Source organism: Epinephelus fuscoguttatus, linkage group LG3 (genome assembly GCF_011397635.1).
Source record: "Epinephelus fuscoguttatus linkage group LG3, E.fuscoguttatus.final_Chr_v1".
NCBI lineage: Eukaryota > Metazoa > Chordata > Actinopteri > Perciformes > Serranidae > Epinephelus > Epinephelus fuscoguttatus.
Window position 1 is genome coordinate 13,117,959 of NC_064754.1, and position 20,715 is coordinate 13,138,673.

The 20,715-nt window shown below is 39.8% G+C and overlaps 1 protein-coding gene across 4 annotated transcripts in view; it reads left to right on the forward strand.

Moving 5' to 3' along the window:
* Positions 1–20,715, forward strand: part of LOC125885026 (teneurin-3) — a 409,411-nt gene that overhangs the window by 69,351 nt on the left and 319,345 nt on the right. For all 4 annotated transcript variants that reach the window (XM_049570393.1, XM_049570405.1, XM_049570397.1 and 1 more), the window contains exon 3: positions 4,256–4,333. The gene's annotated coding sequence lies outside the window, so the exon portion shown is untranslated. The remainder of the gene's footprint in view (positions 1–4,255; positions 4,334–20,715) is intronic.

Sequence of the window (20,715 nt, forward strand, 5' to 3'; positions counted from 1 at the left end):
GCATCTCTACCCCAGCTCCCAACTGTTGGTGTTGGTTTTTGTACAACATATCTATGACAGCTCACAGCGCTGACAGTGAACAGGCAAGAGGCCGTGTGTTGCAAGCCGCAGTAAAAACCCCAATTACTGTATGTGTGTCCAAAGATAGGCACATACCGTGTCTTAATCGTTAAATGCTACATTTGGAATCAGGCCTAATGTGGAACATCAAAGCAAAAAATGCTGCTTACATGACCCACATCAAATTCAGAATAACGTCATGTTTGTAACAATATTGGAATATTCAGGCCTTCGCACACCAAGTCTGTCTTTTATCTGTCATCTGAAAAACAATGGTACGCTCATAAACCTTGCACACTGACTCTGATGTGTTTTATTGTTCTACTTGTTGTGAAATTTCGCATTACAAGACAAGGTGGAAAGACATTTTTGCTCCCTTACACTTACATCTCTCCTCTGGAGGTACCTCCCAGGCTGTCGCTGCTCTCTCCCCCGTGTCTTGCACTTGGCACAACAGCTGAAGGGGCTGAGCTGTCCTCCCTCTCTGTCTCCACACTGTCACTCTCTCTGTCTTTGTGTGATCCACATCCTCGTCCTTGTCATCATCATCCGCCTGAATATCACGATCTGACCTGTTAAAAGTAGGCTATCTGAGTTATGAAATGACACTGTGCGTTACGTTCCTCTGTCTTGTTGCACATATATGTGTCCAGCAGTTTATGCCACATTTTCGCCTCCAAAGGCTTTTCACAGATGTGCAAAAACAACACATTCTTACTCTGACCTCATTACATGTTGATGTTTGGTCATGGACTTTCCACGTCCAGATACGATGTGCAATGTACCCTGGTGCATCGGTTATTGAGGTTCTAGGACATGCATTGTCTTCTTGCAAAAATATACTTCCCTTATCCAGGAAGTCTTTTTCAAAATAAACGCACTAACTCAGTGCAGAGCTGTGAATTGGCTTTTTTTTTCCTTCAACAACAAATGCACATGGTTAAGTTCAGGAAAAAAGAACAGGGTTTGGCTTTATAATCTTACTGAACATGAACACTGCTCTCCCAGGTGAAAGTCTGTGTTTGTTGGACTCATTCACCACCTCTTCCATCCACCCTACTCGCACTTTCGTTCTTGTCCCGCCACTTTTCCCCCTGACACCACCTGCCACCATTAAACTAGAATGGCAACTGGCCGCACATCATGCTGGCATTAAAGGACGACTTTTTCGTCGGTGTCTGATGCAGGAAGATTTTGCCCAAGTGCCTGATTTCGATGACTTTGGAGTGAGGTTGGACCAGGTTGGAAAAAAAAAAACAAAACGCAGAAATTTTAACCTGTTCTGAAAACTTTAATGATGGACAAAATTTCAGAGTCAGTGTGTAAACGTGACAGACACAACATGAGGTCGTATTTATTTTTAACATGTGACAATTTTGGATTAAAAGTACAGACTTAGTGTGCATGTTAACATAGACAAGGTCTACACTGATGACAGGTGTAACAACAATTTGAGGTCTTTCTCAACCATAGAATAACCAGTATAGCAAAACGTCTACAGGTGACTTAACTCACTGATCTTTTGGTATTTTTATCGATCCTGGTCTTGCTGCTGGTTTCAGTCTCAGATCCCTGCTTGACACAAACATCTTTTCTATTATCTTTAATAAAGAAAGAGTCAGTTTCATATCAGAAGGCTCAGGTTCAAACCCCACTCACATGTTGTACGCATATTAACAGTATTCGGAATTGGATTCACAATCGCTTTCATTTGATTGGTGGTGCCCTGCTGCTAATACGCTTTGTGGCTTTTGTGAAGGAGTTGGCTTTTCCATGTGAAAAGTGGTTACGGGGTAAATAGTTGTTTATTCATCGCCATGGAGTAGATTTGGCTGTTGACATGAATTAGTGAGTAAATACGAATCCCTCTCTGCACTCTAAAAGCTCTTCTACTGATTAGTGAGAGAGTGGGGGAGAGATATAGAGGAAAGGGGGGCTCGGGATGGAGAGAGAGAGAGAGAGAGAGAGAGAGAGAGAGAGAGAGAGAGAGAGAGAGATTTGTTTATCCAACACTTCTCTCCCTCAAATCTGATTAGCTCAATGTCACATTGAAGAGTTGGACCTCTCCAGTCTCTGGTGTGTGTCTATGTGTGTGTTTTCCTACATGCAAGTATGTTGTGCCTGTGAGTCAAAATTTGATTACTGTAAAAAAATGACTTACTATATCTCTTTCACTCCAATATTCTGTCTTTATCTTCTATATTTTTCTCTTTCTGTCAACCACGTCTTGTTACTCTTATTTGTCTATACAGCATTACACTGATCCTTGTCCAAATGGTTGCTTCACCCTGCCATGGAGGAACAGGGATTGTCCTAGGCAAAGTTGTCTTAGGCCGACAAAGTTTAGAGGTGGACACGATCACCATCCACTCATATGTATTTAACCTTGGCATGGTCAAGTGGTCTCAGACTCAAACACCATAGAAATTCATGAAAACATTAAATATTCATACACATTTATTAGTGAACTTACAAAAGAGGAAACTGGACACAGACCACTTCTTAATGCAGGAATATTTTTTTTTTTTTTCCTCAGGACACATTTGAGGTGTCTTTCCTCCTTTTTTGGTATTCACTTTTTCCTTGTCCTCCACAATTTTTTCTTCTTCTTTTTTTTTTATTTAGTATTTTTTTTTTAATCAGAAGTGATTATTTAAGGTTCGAGACAAATAAGATATTTTTTTATCCATTTTTAATAGGAAGTGGGACAAAGAAAATTGGTTCAAAGATTTTTCAAAACACACAGAACATGTTTTATTGAGTTTGCCTTAAGGCGAGTCATGTGTTTTATTTAGTATTATTTATTTACCTTGTGAGCTAAATTATTGTTCCAAATGTGTCAGTGATACAATGCTGCACCTGAAATTTGCACTGTTAAATAGACCCACAAATTCCCTCAATCATCCTGTCTGGATGACCAACTGTTACTGTTAACATTGAGTATCAATAGAGAATTGATTTTTTTTTCTGTCCTATTATTTCCAGACTTCACTAAAACAAGTGCATCCATTATCCTACTCCAGTACATCTTTCTGTTCATCACAGTGATATGTCTTCCCCTGTGGCAATTCTGAAATATCACCCCTCTCATACGGTGCATCTTTGAATCGAATACTCAACCCTTGCAGGCTTGAAAGGTGGAATGTTAAAGGTTAGCAGCCTGGATCCATTATTCTAACAATTATTCTAACAGTGGAGGAAAAATGTAGTCCTCTGAAATGTTTATTAGTAGCTAAGTTGAAAATTTCCTCAAAAGAGACGATCCCCTCATTGCGCTACATTGTTTATCGACACAACTATGTGGCTAAGGCAGACGTAGATCTCTTTGGTATATCTCATTGATATGTGTGGAGTGGATGGTTGGCCTTACCAACATGTAAACAAAACAGTTCCCATCACATCTCACAAAAGTCAGCGGTGCTTTCTTTATCCATAACAGCGATGTTCAATTGGTCATTATCTCCATGAACAGATATAAATGCAGAATCTGAAGGCAACAGGACATGATTTGGGTATTGGAAGCATTCTGGTATCTGTTAGTAGTCCAAATAGCATTGATCTGTCTTGTTTAAGCAGACTTGCAGGTAAACTGTTTGTGTGGAGAGCAAGAAAAAGTGTCAGGCATTGGCTGAAATGTATTGTTAGATCCCATTGGCCATTAGCTTTTCAGTAGCTTTTTCCTAATTGATTTGCATTCTTATGCACCCATCTTGTTTATAGAGATTAAATGATGTTATCTCAAGTTGCTCATTGAACTGTAAACAATGACTGGTGCACAGAAGAGAAAGTCTTGGCCCAGATATCTGCTGGCTAACTCCTGAAATATTGGCCGTTGTCTTCAGAGGCCAGTGTCACCATTTATGTATTATGTATGTATAAACACAAGTGATAAATACTTAGCATTGTTTTTGTTTTTGAAATCTTGCCATGGTGATGGTAGCGCACCTTTGCTAATAACAAACTCTGATAAATATACTAAGAATCTATGATCAGTTGCAGTTGAAGCCCTGTAATGTGTCAGAGGTGTTCAACTCTGACTCGACCAGATCTGATTTTCATTGTCGACATCATGCAGTGTGTTTTCCACTGGTGTGCTCCCACTTAGCTTTTGGGAATAAGGTTTGGTTAAAATGAAATGTTGCTGTGTGAGTTATTGTTTCTGACATTATGCATTTTCTTGTCTTTCTGTCCTCAGTTTTGGAAGCACAGAAGGGGATGACGCAACTTGGCGGCAGACCAGTGCCATTCAACTGCTAGACCACTCAACAAGTTGGTAGGTTACACTCGAACCCTCTCACTGTCTCTCCATCTGAATCTCTGTGTTTCTCGCTGAATCACGGCTTGGCATTGTCTATCTGCCTCTCAGTTATTCCCTCTTCAACATATTTCGCTGCCTATCCTGTTCATTTTTGTCGAAATTGTTCTGTCTGCTTCTCTCTCTAAATCTCCCGTTAAAGAGTGAGAAGATTAGCACCAATTTGCCTTGATTAGGCTATTCTTCTCGCAGTTGGAGGAAAAAAAAAAAAAAGACAAAAACCCGCTCTGCAATTTGAACACGTGCAGGGAACAAGTGATTGCGATCAATAAAAAACGAGCACGGAAAAAAAGGGGGGAAAAATGAACAAGTAAAGGAATGAATTGCCAATTTCTGTTCTTGTCAAGTGTTTTTGGAAGGCAGCTCTTGAGGAAAAGCTGTTTCCGTTGAAGGACTCTGACAGCAGTTTATGTGTCAGAGGGGATGGAGGGAGGCAGGGTGGGGGGGTGGCGGTGCTGAGCATTCAACAGAGCCTGATTATCAGCCTTTTTTTTTCTTTCTTTCTTTCACAATAGTATATGTGGGATTACAAATAGTGTTTTTTTTCTCATGATGTATGAAGGTCACCAGGTGTTATTTAGCTACATTTCTAGCAGAAATCTGGTCGCCAAATGCTCTACCTGCGACAGCTAAAATAATCTGTTAAAATTGTGGGCATCAATGACTGTTACAGTACTTCTGCTTTGGAGGATAATGCTGTCATATTTTTGTGACTAAACTCAACAGCGTATTATTTCATTGCTGTGGGGCTGCAGGGAAACAAACTGATCTATTACAAACATCATGGTGTTCAGAAGGCAAACTGAGCAAGTCAGAGTGACACGGTTACTCCGTGCATGTAAAACGGCAAGCTATATTAATGCTTCATATATATTTTACTTCCTTTGGAGCATTTTGAACTTGTTTTACAGCTGTGGTGAAAGACTTTGCACTACCCAGCTACAGTATGTCCCACTTGAGTGTGCGCATTAAGCAGACAGCAACAATTAAACAAGTCTCTGGGAAAAAGGAATCACTCAAGTTGAAAAGGGAAAATGTTTTTTTGTCTACCAGTACATCTAGTTTCTTACTTGAGATTTTCTTGTTACATTTTGGCAGCCATTTAAGTGGCTTCCCCTTCCCCCAAACCCAGCTTTAACTTGCATATCCAGACTGTATTTGAATAAGGTTAAGTTAAGATACATACACCTTTCGTTCACGTGGAGCGATTGGACCACATCAAGTCACTGTTAGCCACACCAACTCCTTAGCTATTTACATCTTGAGCAAACTGGAAGTGTGGTTCTTTGGCAAAATGGTGGTTACATCATATAAAAGCATAATATTTGAAAGGAAAGAATAATCTATCTTAGATAACTGATATACTTTAGAGAGGAGACTAAACAGTGGCAGCACTGACAGCTGTTTACTAATCCAACTTCCAACTTCTGTATAGCAAATATTTACACTTGCCCATGACAGTGTGTTTCTCACTATCTCCAGGAATAGTTTGGATGATCAGACTGACATCCATTTTGTGTCCTAGGTATATGTACATCAGCATTTTATGTGGTTCAACTCAGGAGAAGCACATTTATTGTGGCTTTAATGTATTGCACCGTTTTTATCCTAATCATAGCCCATGTATTCCAGTACAAGTGTAGTTTTCATATCAAGATGCAGGCCATTCACCTACATAGGCAGCAGTAGTTTGGAGTATTAACCCTTTTTGACAGTCAAGGGCTGGCTTGGATGGGCTTGGTTCAGTTTGAGCCATCAGCCCATTGCGGCAGGGATTTGAATTTCTATTACATCAGGGCCACCCACTTGAAGGTGTGTCTTTAAGTGATGATGGCTTGTCTTAAATGGTGGCGTTTAAAAGCAGCAGGCTGATCCTTGGTTGTCTTTTGCTATTTTTGCTGCATGTTTTTTTCCATCACACAGCAGGGCAGGTAAAAAAAAGTTTACCTGCTGTAGGTGAGCTGTTTGCAGAGATGCAGTAAGAGCGTGTTTTCTGCAGCTCTTTATCAACATCTCACTGTGGCTGTTTCTGCTTTCACTTTCCTTCCTCAGACTTGTTCTACTAATTCAGTGATTATCACGTTTCCTATTGATTTGTCACAATAAAAGTCCCCTGACATTTTGTTATGTAAAAACTTGCATGTTGTGAAGCAGCAAAATAAGGAAATGTTGAGTTTTCGAGCAGCAGCTTCGCACAACTCCAGCTGATAGCAAACATGAAACGGTAAAATAAAGTAGATATCTGAAATAGAGACAGACAGATTCAGTTTGAAGCTACAAAAGTTCTGAGAGCTGAACACACAGAGACTCTCAAAAACACCTTTCTCTCTGGTCTCCCGCAGACAGAAGTGCGTAGAGTCTTGCAACACACACAGCTTGTCTGACAGGAAAAAGCGGTATCGTTGGGGGTTGGCTGCAGTTACCGCTACTCACTTGAGGGTGGGCGGCCCAGCTTATGGGCATACTTTGGAGAAAGTCCATCTCTGCCAAAGCTTGGCATGGCACGGCGCCTCTTAACTGATCATGGAAACGCAAATCGGCGTGGCATGGCTTGACTTGGTGTGGCCAAAAGTGACAGTGGAAATATATGGAATCTTTGTTAAAGAAGTGTTTCACTGCTGGAAAGATGGTCTTTTCATTAAACTGGGCTGTCTATGCAGTAGAAACATGCAATTAGTTTTGAAATGGGTGCTACATGACAGGACATTGTGACATTTAATTTTGCCCAAGAGGTAGAAAACCAACAAATTACAGAATGGACTGTGGCACATCAGACCAATAAAGACTCCCACTGGTGGGTGACGAAATGCGAGTTTGGTCATTTTGACACAGAAAACAATATGGCCACTGTCTGGTCAAAAACAATCTTGTGTTACAGTTAAACAGTGAGCTAAAATGTGTGTTGGAAAATATTTTAGGTGAGAAATAGGCAACACACTCTTGGTTTTCTTGAGTCTTGGTTTATATTTGATCAGCACTACTTAGTTTTATCATTTGATCTTAGTATTTTCTCAGTTTTTACAATACAGTAAGAGAGTGGGCCTGCTTCTTTTTCTGCAAAGTCTTGTATTACAGCCAAACAGTGCACTAAAATATGTGTCAGAGGACATTTTAGATGACAAATATGCAATACAGTAACAGAACCTTCAGTTATAATTTGATTAGCTCAGCCTTATTTTACAGTTTGATCTGTGTTTGCTCAAAGTTTTAGAGAAGGGACGGGTTTCTCTCTCAATCTGCTTCTATGCTCTTTGTGTCTTCAGTGGCAGGCACACGGAAATATGGAAATGCAATCTGTAGTTGGAGTAAGAGCCCTAGAGCTAGTGAAAATCTGCTGGATGGCATGCGGTGAATTTGAGCTGAGGGATGAGCAGGGAGATCTCAGCGCTGGTAAGATGGAGGGAAGTCTATCACAGTTCATTTATGCATACTACCTACGAATTGGCAAAATATCGCTTTATGTGGAGAAAACATGCAGTACTAAGATTGTAAACTAGGTCTCTCTACATTTATCTCTACAGTAGTGTCCAAGTTGAAACTACAAGCCTCACCCTTACCCCAACTTTATTCCTAATGGTAACTAGGGGTCAGGATTCCCACAGACCAGTTAGCCAATCATCAACGAGTAGCATGGCCACAGACCTTGATGTTTCAGTTCTGAGAGACACACACGGCCCTCTTGCTGGCTGCAGTTAGTGTTGGATGCATGTGCGCGTATGCAGAGCCCACTACTAGAAGCGTGCAGCTGGCTTAAAATATACAACATGTGAAGACAAGGCCAGAATGACCTTCCTTTACAGAGATGTCTGTAGGCCAAAAGTCAAATATATTTTCTCTAAGAGCAGGAATACACAGGCACAGAGACATATATCCTTACACTATTGGCAGAACGGGGCTGGTAAGGGTCATGTAAAAGCTTAGAAAGCATAGGCGCTGAAAGAGAGAGTCAAAAAGCAAGGGGGAAAGAGATGCAGAGAAGCAGTGCCTTTTATTTGTTTACCGTAATTAAAGTTCAATCAGCTCTCACTAAAGAATAAAAACATCTAGAAGGTAGATGCTTAGGGAGCATATGTAGAAGTCACTGATCCATTTGCACCCAAGTAAACCCTACAATGAAATCATTTAACCCTTTGGGCCCTAGGCATTTTTGGGGTATTTTTACTGCCTTTACTTTTAAGCTCATATCACAGTCATTATAAATGCTACATACACATGCTATATCTTGTTTGTTTTTTTTTTCAGGACAATCTGGGCTAACCAGATTTGCCATCATTCCATGTCCTACTATGTGCCTGTATTTTATATTATTTTTTATATCAACCAAAAAAAAACAAATCTGTATGACTGAATTCTTACATTTTTACATGTATCTTACCATAGCAAGTTGGAAGAAGACATATTCTGCCATATATGAAGAGGGGAGACTCTCTGGAATCTGGCAATATAAGAACCATGATGCTGGGACATTCTGTCACTTCACAGTTGTCCAAAACATGTGGTTTGTGCCAGGTGGACATGATTGCCAGTATTTTTTCATTATTGCAAGAAATTCCATTGACTCATTCACAAGTCAAAAATGTGTTTTATCTGAAAGAAACATGCAATTTTTACCTCTAAGATAATAGAAAAATAGTCAACCAAGTGCAATGATGTCCTCCAAGATAATATTTGTTTTTCAGTTTCAGTTATATATTGGGGGACATTTTGGCCATTGGTGGGGGGGCATGTGCCCCCCTCAATGTATATGGTGACTACGGCCCTGTCAGCATGCATAATTAGGCCTCAGTTGTCTGGGTGCACAAAGGTGAAGTGCGCTTGTCTTGTCATACAAAATTGAGTGTCAACTGGACAATATGGAGATATTTGCATCTAGAAAGCCGGACTACAAATGTGGATAGACAGGGAGAAACACACGCAAGCCTAAGACGTGGTAAGATACGATATTCCTCACTATATGAAGTGACTGGTAACAAGATCTGTATCATGGATTGTAAAGAAATTCGTCAGGTTTTTATTTTGTAGTCAATTAATCTGTATTTATAGCATGATGGGATGACAGCACAATGATGTGTGTGGCATCACTGGAAAGCTCTGCTCCTGCACTTTCATGTGATATGCGTGGCATTTCTGTGCGAGTCTGCGTTCGCGAGTAATCCATCCAAGAGTAATGTGTGTGCAGAGCTGTATGAAAGCTCTGTTATACATCATTTTAGTGTAACTTTATCATTTTTTTTCGCTGTGAAAACATTGGACTACCGACAAGTGCTCGGCCTTCTCGGAAAGCTACAGTTCCGCTGTTACACGTGATATGCGTGGCTTCTCGCTATGACGCACGGTCACGGAGAAAATCCACAGAGAAGAACGGGTGTGAATTTGGACGCACTATGCATCGTTCCGGCCCATAGGGTTAAATGTACGAGTAGTAATAAAAATGTTTTAACAGGGGGCATCGGTGGCTTGGTTGTGGAGCAGGCGTCTCATGTGTAGGGCTGTTGCCGCGGCGGCACAGGTTCGAATCCAGCTCGTGGCCCTTTGCTGCGTGTCGTCCCCCCCCCCCCCCCTCTCTCTCTCTCTCTCTCTCTCCTCCTTTCATACTTGCTGTCCTGTGTATTAAAGGCAAAAATGCCCAAAAAATATCTAAAAAAAAGATGTTTTAACAGACTGAGAAAGAAACCTCATAATTTAGATGGCATTGTTTTCTTTCATGAATATAATATCTCAATATGTAATCTCACAATTTATAGCCGACAGTCTCTCTTGACAATTACAGAAAGGACAAAATTCAAAGCAACGCAGCACTATATAGCATATAATTGACTTACTTTGGTTTGAATCAGTCTAGCTCATTAAGCTGTGACCTCTCTCACTGTAACACAATACATCATTAATTACAAAGGGAAATAATGGTGTTTACATACAGCAACATGTATCCCCCATGCATACAGAAATACATAAAAGTGCATATGCTGATGCATTTAAAGGCTGTGATTTATCTCTTTCATATGAGCTAGCAATTACTGTAATTGGTCACTTCATGGTAGTTCTGTATTTGCTTTGAGTAAATGTTCTGCTCATTGAAGCAGGGGGAAAATGTATCAGAATAATCATCGCTGCAAATTGAAAAGCTTTTTTGTATTTACCATATAAGTACCCCAAATCTGCCTTCACTTGTGAATGTACACAGCCTTTTCTAGGGGGTGTAGTAATATACATTATTGATACAGTAGATAGACCATTAATAGCCCACCCTGGATCCAGAGGTGTTAGCCAATTATAGACCAATATCTAATCTTCCCTTTATGTCAAAGATCCTTGAGAAAGTAGTCGCAGACCAGCTGTGTGATTTTCTCCAGGATAATAATTTATTTGAGGAATTTCAGTCAGGATTTAGAGTGCATCATAGCACTGAGACAGCTCTAGTTAAAATTACAAATGACCTTCTGATTGCTTCAGACAAAGGACTCGTCTCTGTACTTGTTTTATTAGATCTTAGTGCGGCGCTTGACACAATTGACCATCAAATTCTGCTGCAGAGACTGGATCACTTAATTGGCTTAAAAGGTTCAGCACTAAGCTGGTTTAAATCTTATTTATCTGATCGTTTTCAATTTGTTGACGTTCGCAATGAACCATCCTTACGTACTAAAGTTTGTTTTGGAGTTCCGCAAGGTTCTGTGCTCGGACCAATCCTGTTTACTCTATATATGCTTCCTTTAGGTAACATCATTAGAAATCACTCTATAAATTTCCATTGTTATGCAGATGCTACTCAGTTGTATTTATCAATAAAGCCAGAAGAAAGCAATCAATTAACTAAACTCCATAATTGCCTTAAAGACATAAAAACTTGGATGAGCACCAATTTCCTGATGTTAAATTCAGACAAAACTGAAGTTATTGTTCTTGGCCCCAAACAACTCAGAGACTCTTTATCTGATGACATAGTTTCTCTAGATGGCATTGCTCTGGCCTCTACCACTACCGTAAGAAACCTCAGAGTAACATTTGATCAAGATTTGTCTTTTAATTCTCATTTAAAGCAAACCTCACGGACTGCATTTTTTCATCTGCGTAATATTGCGAAAATTAGGCCTATCCTGACCCGAAAAGATGCAGAAAAATTGGTCCACGCTTTTGTTACCTCAAGGCTGGATTATTGTAACTCTCTATTATCAGGTAGCTCTAGTAAGTCCTTAAAAACTCTCCAGCTAATTCAGAATGCAGCATGTACTAACAGGAACTAAGAAACGCGATCATATCTCTCCTGTTTTAGCTTCTCTGCACTGGCTCCCTGTAAAATCCAGAATTGAATTTAAAATCCTACTGTTAACTTATAAAGCTCTAAATGGTCAAGCTCCGTCATATCTTAGAGAGGTCATAGTACCATATTATCCCACCAGAACACTGCGCTCTGAGAAGGCAGGGTTACTCGTGGTCCCTAAAGTCTCCAAAAGTAGATCAGGAGCCAGAGCCTTTAGCTATCAGGCTCCTCTCCTGTGGAATCATCTTCCTGTTACGGTCCGGGAGGCAGACACCGTCTCCACATTTAAGACTAGACTTAAGACTTTCCTCTTTGATAAAGCTTATAGTTAGGGCTGGCTCAGGCTTGCCCTGTACCAGCCCTTAGTTAGGCTGACTTAGGCCTAGTCTGCCGGAGGACCCCTCTATAATACACCGGGCGCCTTCTCTCCTTCTCTCTCTCTCTCTCTCTCTCTCTCGTATCCTATTACTGCATCTAGCTAACCCGGCCATTCTGGATGTCACTAACTCGGCTTCTTCTCCGGAGCCTTTGTGCTCCACTGTCTCTCAGATTAACTCATATCACAGCGGTGCCTGGACAGCGTGACATGTGTGGTTGTGCTGCTGCCGTGGTCCCGCCAGATGCCTCCTGCTGCTGCTGCCATCATTAGTCATTAGTCATACTTCTTCTGTTATTATATACATATGATTATTGTCACACATGTATACTGCCAGGTATTAATACATACTTTCAACATATTGTACCGCAGTAACCAGAACTATAACTATAATATTATTACTTTCATTAATGTTGTTGTAAGATACTGTCATTACCTGCATCTCTCTCTCTCTCTCTCTCTCTCTCTCTCTCTCTCTCTCTTTCTCTGTGTCATATGGATTACTGTTAATTTATCATGTTGATCTGTTCTGTACGACATCTATTGCACGTCTGTCCGTCCTGGAAGAGGGATCCCTCCTCAGTTGCTCTTCCTGAGGTTTCTACCGTTTTTTTTCCCCGTTAAAGGGGTTTTTTTGGGGAGTTTTTCCTTATCCGCTGTGAGGGTCTTAAGGACAGAGGGATGTCGTATGCTGTAAAGCCCTGTGAGGCAAATTGTGATTTGTGATATTGGGCTTTATAAATAAAATTGATTGATTGAATTGATTAATAGTAGGTTGGTTTGATTCCTGGGTCTTCCTGTCCTCAACTCCATTGAGCAAGACAAGGATACTCAAGTTATTTCTAATGTGAGCAGAAAAGGAAATTGCTTTGGATCAAAGCATCTGCCAAAAGAATGTAATGTATTTAAAACATACCTTGAAACATACCCTTCATCTTGTTTCTTTCCTGAGAATGTACTATTTTTGCTCCTAAAGTTCTCAACCTTCACCATCTTTGACAGAGAACTACCTCTGCTTTCTACCCTGAACTTCAGTAATTTATGGAACTTCAGCAGATCTTGGTTACATAACCGTGTAAGCCCTGGGTAGTGACTGATGTGACCCGACAGCTAGGCAATAACCATGTGACATCTTGGAAAGGCCACTGACAGGAGGAAGGAGACCCACTGGGTCCATCATTGCTGAAGAAGCCCATGGCAGAATTATTCTGGACCAGCTGGGCCAGTTGGATACTTCTTTAGGGGTGACTACATAACAGAGACATTTTGGTTCAGTTTATCTCCAGTTTCCGCACCAAATGGTGGAGAACTCCGGTATAGGATCTTGGTCAGGTCCAATATTAAGCACTTAATATCTAATCATGTAAGTGTTTTACAGATTAAATCTTAACCTCCCTTTCTTTGCCTGTTGCAATACTCTCAGACCTGTTTAATATTTGCAGCATAAATCTGGACTCTAACAACACAACAAAATGACTCGACAAACAGTGTTTATACAGTTATTGACAGGTTCAGACATTGTAGGAAAGGAAGACATGGTGACCAGCTGCAAGGGTTGTCTGCATAGCTGAGACTGACGAGGAGTTAGCAAGAACTGTGTTCCTTCCAAGGAATCATCACACCCACAACAGGCTGTTTTGTATTCCCCCTTTTGTGCCAGGGAAACAAATTCTCATTATAAAAAAAAATAATAAGTAAACTGTTTAAAAGCCAATCCGTCCTTCATTGCACCACATTTGAATAAGCACAAATTCAGTTATACACATTAATGAAACAAACTTTTAAATTAAACTACTTTCACATGAAAAAATCTTTGAAGAAAATGCTCAACCCTTTTTACAAAATATCTGGCTTGCATTACTGTAAAGATGTATCCTTGAATCAACTGTAATTATTTAAGTTTCTCACCAAAAACTACATTTTACAAGATTACATTTGAATACATAATGAGAATGTTATAATTTACCTTCACCCAATTCTCAGTTTTATTGAATAGAGCTTGAATGCATCACAGTGTAATTCATTGCAACTTTTGTCACAGGTCATCCCCAGCCACCATCTACTAACAGCTAATGTTAGCTAGCTCTCCTCCTGCCAATGTCAACAGTGTAGCATTATCAGGGAAAAATAGTGAGTTTACTGCATCCTTTAATCCAGATGGTGTCCTGGCAAAGAGTTCTCTTCATTCCAAACATGTTTTCTATAGTCCTCAGGATAGTGGGACGCCGTTACTTTTGAGCCCTGCTTTTCAGCCTGCACTAAAGTGATGTGACACAACAGAAGAACATTGGCCACTGCCATCTCTGACTGTCATCTTATTTGGATGGCAGTCAACAAAGCGGATGTCAGCTGAAACCGATGTGCAGCCAATAAATCTGTGAATTCCTAATATTTACAGTAACTTCGACCCAACCCTTAGCCTAAAGTGGCCAGTAAACTCCTTTACAAATGCTTGTTGGATAGTCACATAGATTTGGGAATCCTCCATTTTTATGTTGTTATTTTTTTTTTTACATAGTGAACATAACTTGACTCATAACAAACGATGGGAATCATGCAAAGTAGATAGGTTTCGGAAAATTATGGGAATGGTTTAGACAAGCCATTACCTTAATGTGCTTATTAAAAGTAAATGTTAGTGTGCTTGCTTGGGGCAGAGAGTTGTTAAAATGTGACAAGGCCTCTCACTTTGAATATAGTGTGATTTGTAAATTCAAGATTTTTATGGAACAGTTTTCAATGGAAGAATCTATTTGCAGATGAATAACCTAATGATAACATAAAAAAACATTTACCAAGTATCTTACTGATTTTATGTAAGAGGGTTAAAAGTCTGTGCAAATATTCTCAACCAATCATATTTTCAGTTCAGTTCCAAATTTGAGCATGTATTTTTGTCATTGTACAGTGCATATCAGTGGTTTGGCTTGGCACCAGTCTCATGAATCATTTTTTTATACATGTGTACACGTGTCACAATGGCACTTGCCAATTCTACTTTTACTGACTAAATTAGATTGGATTTGGCAACGTCTGAAATTTCCAGCCTCCAGGGCGTCAAATGACTTTGAGTCTCTTGTGGATAAATGGATAAGAGTCACCTTCCATTCTGGCCTCTAACCATTTTAGACAATAATAACATAAAGTGTCATTTTATTCAGCCTGGGCTCTTTGGCTGTTCTTACGCTCTGACTGTGAGCTCATTAAAAGAAACAAAGCTGAATCAAACAAGCTGCAAACTGCAGTACTACAGTATGTCTTCTGAGAGGAGAAAAGACGAGAATCACAGTCCGTCTGTCTTCATTGCGGTACTTTATCTTCCTTTATTTTCCCTTGTCTTTTCAGTTTAACCTGTCACTTGCAGTTGCTACCTCTCTCCATCTCACTCCCATTACCCCACATTTCTTTTTCTCACTGGGGCTCCACTGAGGAGTTAGGTGAGTAATCGGTGTCTGACACTTAATTCTGCTTTGCTAAATATTTCTGGTATGTTTTCAAATGGCATTTAGAAGAAGAAGAGTTTCATTATTCCCCTTGGGGAGATGAATTTATTTTTACTCCATTGTCATTTTTATGCATTGTTGTGGAGATATTTTACACTAATAGAGCTTCTGCTCCAGGCCTTGCTTAGGGGCACCTCCGCAGTGCCCAGGAGTTAAACTGGACCTTCTCCAGTCCACACTGTGTACTGATTGGTACCCAAGCCAATGGGCTGTGCTTCTGCTGGCCCATATCATATTTTTAAAATACTGCATTCTTTTCATTTCAATAATACTTCTCTTTCATTCTCTTGCAATGTTGTAATCGTTACCATCTTTGAATTTCTAGGGTTTGACGCTTTTAAGCAGTACAAAAAGGGCCATGATTGGGGGACAACATGCAAGCATGAGAGGTTTCACAAGAATAACTCACGTTTGCCTTACTTCCCAAAACCTCCTGAATACACTGTACACTGCACCATCTCCTCCTGCCTCTCCTCTCTACCTTTCTTTAGGCAAGGCAAGGCAAGTTTATTTATATAGCACATTTCAGCAATAAAGCAATTCAGAGTGCTCCACATAAAACTTCAAAAGCTTTGAGAAAAGACGCAAAAGCAATGCATTATAAAAGGGCATTTAAAAACAAATTATTAAAGAACTAAAGAAGAGAAAATAAAAAGTTAAAATATACTAAGACAGGCATAAAATACAAGACTAAAGTTATAGTGCAATTAAAATCAATAAAAGTATCTGAATAATAAAAATTACAGTGCAGTGTAAGAAATGAATAAATATTTGATTTAATAAAAGGCAGCAGGAAACAGACAAGTCTTCAACCTTGATTTAAAAGAAGTGAGAGTTTGTGCAGACCTGCAGTTGTGTGGGAATTTGTTCCAGATATGTGGTGCATAAAAGCTAAACGCCGGTCTCCATGTTTAGTCTGTTTAGTATATGTCCTGCATCAGCTAATGGGGATCCTAATAAATAAATAAATAAATAAATAAATAAATAGTCTTGACTCTGGGGACTCAAATCAGACCTGTCCCAGAAGACCTGAGAGGTCTGGATGGTTAATGTATTTTTGGCCCTAAACCATTCAATGCTTTGCAAACCAATTGTAGTATTTTGGAGGTGATTCTTTGACAGACAGGAAGCTGGTGTAAAGACTCAGAACTGGTCTTAGTGAGGACTGAGCAGCAGCATTCTGAATCAGCTGCAGCTGTCTGATTGTTTTTTTAGGGAGACCTGTAAAGACCCTGTTATAATAATGAAGTCTACTGAAGATAAATGCATGTACAGGTTTATCCAGTCCTTTTGTCTCTGCTATGTTCTTAAGGTGATAGTAGGCTAACTTTGTAATAGTCTTAATAGTGGCTGTTGAAGTTCTGGTCTGAGTCCATGACTACACCAAGATTTCCAAGAGTTGGTCGGTGGTGTTTAACATTGCCAAATGAAGCTGCGCACTGACTTTTGATCATTCCCCCTTGGCTCCAAAAACTATTACCTCAGTTTTAACATGTTTAGTTGAAGAAAATTGCACATTCAGTCAGCACCATGGTCTCTTGGTGACATGGTTATGTCTTGAGTGTCATCTACATAACTATGGTGACTTATTTTGTTGTTTTCCATAATCTTAGCCAATGGCAGCGTGTAGCTGTTAAACAGAAGAGGTCCCAGAATGGAACCTTGGGGAACTCCACGTCATTTCTGCCTGCTCAGATGTGTAATTACCCATAGACACAAAATACTGCCTATCGGTAAAGCAGGAATTGAACCATTTTAGTACTGCGCCAGAAATCCCAACCAGTTTTCCAGTCAATCTAGTAATATGTTGTGGTTGACCGTGTCAAATGCAGCACTGAGATCAGGTAATAGTAAGACTGAAATTCTGCCACTGTCTGTTTTTAAGTGGATGACATCGACAACCTTAACAAGAGTAGTGTCAGTACTGTGGTGTGATTGGACATCAAAACAGTTATTTAGAGTCATGAAGTTGTTCAATGACTTTACTTAAAAAACGAGAGTTTTGATATGGGCCTATAATTTAGTAGTGAGAGCTCTGCTCCTCATCTCTGACCAGTCCACCAGGTGCTCACTGTTCCCTTGTTCTGCATCCTTTTGCCCAACCCTCACTCTTGTGAGCCTTTAAGTTTTTGCATGTTGCTGAAACCAACTTTTAACGAAGATAATGTTTTTAACACTTCATGTGAAAATATATTTTGTGTTAGTAGAGAGGTTGCAATAGCACATCAGTTTTAAGGCAGATGCACACAACACAGATCATGAAAGCAGCTCATATGTGACAGTTATGGCAGTGATTTGATTTTGTTTGCAGTGACTGCTACTGACTGTTGGTCAGTATTTTTTTTTATTTTGTTCCGCATGCCCTTCCTCTGATATTCACCATCAGTGCTTGATATTTTTTTTGTTATATTTCAGTCATTTTCTTTTCTTCATTTTATCTCCTCCCCTTCCTCCTTCACCTCCTCCTCCATCCTTGACCTCTTTAGTCAAGGCAAAATAACCTTGATTCACTAAATGGAAAGCTTAGTTTCTGTTCCATAAATAGACATCCTTAAGTGCCTAGGAATTAAGTGAATATTGTCGATGCAGAACACTGGCAAAAATGTGTTTCTGAACTGACTGGGATTTTGTTTGTTTGTTTGACATTTGCAGCCACAGTGTTTGCCATACTGTTTTTGCAAATTTCTTTCTTCATCCTGTTATGTACCCAGTCTGGGGGAAACCTAAACATTACATGCTGTGTGACTCCACACCAGCTGCACAGTATGAATCGAGGTTCAAAGTAGCAGATTCTTATAAACCTCAGAGTTGAACATTGCTCAGAATAAAAATACTAGAGTTTACTAATATCAAACCCTAAACGTTCCTGACAAAAAATACATTTGAAATGACATCTTGAATGTTTTTCTCCTGTTTTTCGGTGTAGGAGTGTAGGGTCAACAGCAACAAAAAAGGATGCCTCACTCCTACTGCTATAGCTCCACATTTACCCTCTAATATTTACAATAAACTTTTTTTCCCAAAGTGGAAGAAGTAGATCTTACAAAAGTCTTTCAAGGACACAAGTCTATCAGAATAGCTAACACGAGTCCATACAAATTTTCATGTTCAGAGTCAGAAAGGTGCTCCTCCACTTACATAAGCTCTTGATGCAGTACACACAGAGGTAAATTTGTGCTTCAGTTGTTGAAAGTAGCGGAGGTGGAGGCGGGCAGAGGGGTGTACTACAAAGGGATATTTGTGGCATAGTGAGGTATGTTGAGCCTAAAGCCAAAGTTTTCAAAGTTGCAAAGATGGCTTTCTTTAAACTTGGTTAAATCACCATGCTTACTTATGCTGCAGACCTGACCTGCTCCAGAGGAGGTTATGTTCAGAGTTTCAGACTGAAAAAAAGATTCTCTTTTGAGTGAGTGTTAGGACACTAAATCAATATGTCTGGGTTGAAATAATTGATTTGGCCGATTTAAATTGATCTTCATTTGAATGGTCCAGTATTAATTAGTAAAATCCCAGATCCATCCTTTAACATATGCCTTTTTTCCGCGGATGCATGAAGCTTTAACCCTGTTAATTACGGCAGTATTAAGTGGGCCCCGGGGGTTAAATTATTTATGACCTTAGTATTGACAAGCTCCGACATTTCTGGTTTTTTTATCTGTACTTTTTAATGTTTTGGTGTAAATTATTTTTATGCTGCAGTCTCTCCCCTGCTGTATGTGTGTCGGGACTGCTCCTCCACACACACAAACTCACACACACACTGCAAACAGCAGAGCAGAGAGGCTGCAGTGGAGACAGTGAAGATAACTTGAAGATGCCTTGAGTTGACGACAACTGTTCTCGTTACTCTAAGTGCAATAAAACATCTGTGAGTAAAAAGCAAATATACTTTACATCTTAACATCTTGTTTTACAAAAGCGCAACGTGCTAGCTCAGCTAATAGCCGATTGTTACAAACAAGCTAATAATAGCTCGTCAAAAGACCAGTCGTGGGGCACCACATGTTGCTCATCACCCTTACACACACACACACACACACACACACTCACTGTCTCTCTAAACAACAGGGAAGGAAAGAGAAAGCTGACCAATAAAATATTAAAGCAAATATGCAGGGTTATAACAATCTTTCGTTAGTTTTTCACAGGCAGATGTATAAGCATCGTTTTGTGAGCAATTTTAGTTTGTTGTGTTGTTAGGTTTGATGCAGTTTTGAGCGGCACACCACCTGCAACGCCACAGGAGCTGTCAATGTTTATTTGCAAACATAAATGATACCTAGTACTGCAGTTATATGGTACTCAGAATCTCAGCTGACGTAACAAAGTGAAATTATTTCATAAAAAAATCCAACTCACTAAAATATGCCAACATTTACATAACCACACAAGTGGCACCTGGTTTAAGTTTATATAGTAACACAGATACAGACACACACACACACACACACACACACACACACACACACACACTCGCACACGTATGCATAAGCACACACACACACACACACACACACACACACACACCAAGATAAACAGGCCAAACATGGACTTGCTGCAAAATAAAGGAGAGGAATGCACAGTATTCAGTTTGATGTGTGTCAGCACAGTTAATATCAGAACATTTTTTTTTATATATACTTTAATACCTTTCTGTAATTTCACAGAGGTATATGGATTATAATGCTATTAACATGCAAGGTTCTCATACAGAGAATGATCATGTACTTTTTCATGAGACAAAGAGACAGAATGTTCGCCAAGGTTCTCATACCCTCATAACACAATCACTTCCTCCCGTGACCATTCACGGTTTAACATTTTGTCAGACAGTCAGATTTGGGAGTTTCAAGATTCATAAAACTGTTTTGCTCATATGGGTCCTTCTACAGCCAAATAACTAATGATGACATGCTTGAGAAGCCTAGCGTGCCCTGAATGCCCTGAAAAATGTATGATATGTCTGGCTAACATTGTGAGCCTAGGAGAGAGGGAAAATGTGCTAAAATGGGTCAGTGTCCAATTGCTCCTTTAACCTTAGTATTAAGATCTTCTGTGGGGTTTTTCCAATACTAATCTATGATACTAAAAGCACTGTTTCCTTACACTTAACCCCACATAAAAGAGGTGTAGAAAAGCCACCTTGGAAGCTTTGCCATGCCTCTCACATGACCTGTTCCCAGCGAATTGCTTTTAAATT